Here is a 4879-nt window from a genome sequence, read left to right as displayed (position 1 = left end):
TTTGAAAATTTTTAAAAGGTAAAAATTTTGTGCAATAGCCAAAAGATAAACATCCCTACACTATGCACTGCCTTTTATGTGCCTAATTATGATTTTAATTAACTAATAATTTCCTTATTATTTCAATTACTGAATAATTTCAATTACCTAATAATTCAATTATCTAATAAATTCTATTAATTGCATGAATTAATAAAACCATAAGGAATATGTAAGAGATGCAACATGGTACTACAATGCTAATGGCCATATACAAGGATTTAATGTTTTTTTAAACAGGATAGTGTTCAACATACTTGAACCTTTTATATTCTTTTATTCAACAACACCATTCATTGGATTTATTAAGAGCAAAACTTAAGACTTCAACATTATTTATGAGAGAAAAATCAGAAATACCTTATATAAATATAACGGGTAAATGGCTGAATATATAATAGAAATCCTATTGAATTCAGTGCAACTATGAAGATTCTAGTGTTAAAGTGCAACCATACATAGTAATGATATATAAATTTGTTCCAACATGCAAAATTCACATACATAAAGCAAGAACTAAAATGGGCATTTGAAATTCAAAAGTTGAAATGAAGCTAGTTAATTTCTTTGATTGTTTGGATTGTGGATAAATAGTTGTATTTTAATTCCTATTCATGATGTATTATTTTCTATTCCAAGTAGAAGAAAAAGTATGCTTATGTTTTTCAGTGTGTATTTGTGTATGTTTATCTGTATTAGGAGGGAAATGGAAGTAGTGGAGCTCTATTTTTAAAGTTATAATTGTTTATTTTGTCTTAATTTGAAAGAATGAAAAAAAAATGGTTTCAATTACTAAAAAGATGGAGTCAGGTGAAGAGTTTCCATAATAACAACAATTATATTACTTGGTAAATCTATAGGTAAAAAAATGTTACTGCTTTCCATCAACATCAAAAATGGAAAGAATTCCATCATTTAAAAACATCTTGGTATATAATACTGGACAGTCATCCACAACAGGATGAAAATATTTTTTTCCCAGAGAATTACCCACCCAACAGTAACTTTCTTACAGCTCCCTTCATAGCATTATTTATCAGACTGTAGATGATAGGGTTGAGTGCGGGAGGCACTACTGAATAAAAGATCAGACTCATATGATCAAAAGCAGTTGGACAATCTGAAGTTGGTTTTAGGAATTCAAAGATGTCTGTGGAGAGAAAAAATGAGACAACAAAGAAGTGATGCAGGCAAGTAGAGAAGGCCTTGGATTGACCCTCAGCAGAGGGTATTTTTAGAACTGTGTAGAAGATGTGGATATCAGAGAGGACAATGGAGGTGTAGCAGATAATGTCATCACAGACATGAAAGCAGTCACTCCAGCCACTCCAAGATAATCATTGGAGCAGGAGAGTTTCACCAACTGGGGTACATCACAGAAAAATGGGTAGATTATTTTTGCCCTGTAGCCATTCAGCTATCACAGCCAGGTACCAGGTACCAGGATCCATGATGACCTCATAGTGTAGCAGGATCCATGATGATGTCATAGTGTAGCAGGAGGCAGATAGGTGCATAGCAGTCATAATACAACACTGTGAAAACAGCAACCTCAGTCTAGGCCAGAGAGGTGAAGAAGAAAACCTGAAGTATGCATTTACCATGGGAAATACAGCCATCATCCATCAGTGACTGACAATGGACTGGGGGACCATGAGAGAAATGAAGAAGAGGCCCAGAAGGGAAAGTACTACAAGATGTAATACATTGGGAATTGGAGACACTGGTCCAGTGTGGTGACAAAAATAATGATGAGGTTACCTGCCAAAGTCAATAGGTACATAGCCAAGAACAGCAAAGTGTGCAGTACCTGCAGTTCACAGTTCTCAGAAAAAAAAAAAAAACCATGAGGAGGAATTCATTCATTGTGGATTATGTTTTCCATAATCATTTTGAAGATACAAAATGTGGAGGTGGTGGTTGGAAGTTAAGAGAATATGGGAAATGCAGTACAAAGATGTTTAAATAAGTCTCCAGTCATTGATTCATCATTGTTTCTTTCAAAAATCATTTATTATACACTGCCATGTATCAACTGTGCCTGAGGTATTAGGGAAACAAAAGTGAATGGATCTGTTTCCTGTATTCATGAGCTTACAGTCTTCACTAGTAAGCCAGTATTTGTAGCTGAGTACACATGTGGTCAAAATCAATGGCTCTATCATAGAAAAGTACCTATATCTGCACCTCAAAAAACAACATTCAATTTGCAAAGGTGTCCTCCATGTCCTTTTTGTCAACAATAGAAAAACAATTATCAGCTTTTAGAGATTTCTGAAATTATATGGATTATATTCGTGTATAGAATATTGCTCAATTTTTACAGATGGAATGACCTTAAGAGGAAACCTGACATTGCAAATTAGAGCATGTTTAGTAGACTGATTGGTTCTACTAAGTTCCCTACCTGTCAAACAATTCTGTCATTACCAGGAGAATGCCTATAATTGTGGGCACAGTGCTAGAGGAGGTAGGTTTAGCCTCATTCCAATGAATATTTTACTAATGGGGGGTTCATTGAAATCAAGAACAAAAATAATTTTGCAGAAGAAATCCTTACATGTCATTTTCAGATTCAATGTCTATTCTGATTGCCCTCATTATGTTCTGGTATCTAACAATTTTCTATTTGAATCTTCATTTTACTCAGCTTCTCTTCATATCATCTGTCTTCAGTTCAATTAATTAAATATTTATTAACCATTTACTACATGCAAAGGTATCTTCAAAAGCAGAAATAGTGGTTGTTTTGAGGCAGTTTTAAGTAGGAAGGAAAAAATTCAAATCCTCAATATACAACTTCAGAAACAGAATCTGAAATGGTATGCCATGAAGAATACATTTCAGAGAAGAGAAAAGTCAAGTTTAAGTTTATTGCCCTATGTTTGAGAATTGTGAGATAGAAATAACTAAGAGCTCTCCTATCACTGAAAAACTTCTACCTTATTAAAATATTCTCAGTTAATAAGAGTTGATGAGTCACTTCAAAATGAGCCCCTCATGTTCCTGCATTTCCTCCTTTTTTCTGTGCAGCAGTTGGAAAAGCTACTGTTATTAGAGTTCCCCTGGGCTTCTGGGGGCCCAAAAGGATTGCTCGTTATTAACAGCCTCTTAAGATGGCCTTCAAAGTTCCAGGGGAACATGATACAGCATAGCTTGTGAAGCCAATGATGTAATATACATGTATCTAATCATTTATCCCATGAGTGAAGTCACTTTGATGTAATACACATGTGTCTAATCATGTAACCCATGAATGAAGTCCTTGTTAGAAAAATGCTGCTTTTTTGTAATTTAGTGTATAAGAGACTATTGCTCTATAAGCATGAGAGCAGGGGCAAATGATTAAAGATGACCACTCTACCTGTGGCTCTTTGTGCTTTCTTTCAATTTGCTACCAAACCAGAGCAACCAAACCTTAAGCTGGAACCTGTCATTTGACATAGTTGTCAAGATGAGTGATGACTGGCCCCTATGCCCTGGAGGAAGCTCGACTGGATGGGATGTGGGATGTGGCACTCCGCAAGCTTGTGGCATCCTGTAGCTGCTGTTTGGCTGCAGTTGTCTGCTCCAGAGGCTTGGGATCATATGAATCCCACACTACAGTAGAGTGCCAAGGCTTTAAAGGATGACATGAACTCGATTGATTGATGTGCTGGCTACAGGACCCAGTGGTTTGGGGAACAGGGGAACCAAAAGCCACATGTAAAAACCTTCAAAATACTGGTCCCCTAACAATGTACAGCATGTTTTGGCCCTAGTGGACTGGAAGAAAAAAGTACTTTGCTGTATGGAAACCCAGACTTGTCTGATGGCCCTCTGACTCACATTGACAGATATGGAGTATGCACAGTCCATATGAGACAAGCTACAGTAGTGTTTGGCATAGGTCGTTTGCTACCCTGAGCATACACATTATCTATCTCCGCTATTCCTGAACATATATTAGGCATGGATATTTTGCAAGGACTGACTTTATGAACCACCCAAGGAAAACTTCAGTTATGGGTGAGAGTAGTAAAACTTGTGCCTGATCCCCAAAGAATTGTTAAGGTGAGGCAATAGAGGTTGCCTAGAGGACATGTAGGAGATCCTACAATTGGAAAAGGCTGGGATTGTTGATTACCATGAGCTCAATAAAGTCACTCCTCCCATGCATACTGCAATACCATCCATAACTGATATGATGGATCAACCGACTCTTTCCTTAGAACAGTACCACTATCTGGTGGACTTGGCAAATGCATTTTTCTCCATTGACCTGGCTGCAGAAAGCCAGGACCAGTTTTCATTCATACAAGAAGGGTAGCAATGGACATTTGCGGTGCTACCACAGTGCTATATACATAGTGCTACTGTGTGCCACAGTTGGTGGCTCAGGACTTGGCCACTTGGCAATATAAGGATACAGTGCCTTTTATCATTTATGAATTATATTATGCTAACCTATGATTCTCTTGCAGATCTAGAAGAAGCCACAGACAGCTTGCACCACACACTAGATACTTGGAAGTAGGTAATCAACCAGACCAAGGTCCAAGGGCCTAGATAGTCTGTTAAGTTCTTGAGAATTGTCTGGTTGGGTAAGACTAAAGTGATCACAAAATAATTGCAGTTCTCCAGCTTCAGAAGAAGTATGATGAACAGTTGATGCTTTGTTCATCTGGGACATGGACAATTACTTCCCTCCCCCACCTTTTTTGGATATGCCATCCAAAATGGTTGGGGATTGTTTGTATCTAAACATATGGATTTAAAAGAAATGCACTAAATAATGCCAGGTAAGCCCCCAGCAGGTGGAACGGTGGACTCCCAAGTCTTTCTGTAATGGGACCATGAT

At 37.3% G+C, this 4879-nt stretch overlaps 1 pseudogene; it reads right to left on the bottom strand.

The window, feature by feature from the left end:
* Positions 1–1025: 1025 nt before the first annotated feature.
* On the bottom strand, positions 1026–1870 carry LOC143683146 (olfactory receptor 14J1-like; annotated as a pseudogene).
* Positions 1871–4879: the final 3009 nt, after the last annotated feature.

The sequence above is a fragment of the Tamandua tetradactyla genome, chromosome 5 (assembly GCF_023851605.1).
Source record: "Tamandua tetradactyla isolate mTamTet1 chromosome 5, mTamTet1.pri, whole genome shotgun sequence".
NCBI classification, from domain to species: Eukaryota; Metazoa; Chordata; class Mammalia; order Pilosa; family Myrmecophagidae; genus Tamandua; species Tamandua tetradactyla.
The sequence above is the reverse complement of the archived record's forward strand: the minus strand, read 5'-3'. Positions and strand labels throughout refer to the sequence as shown.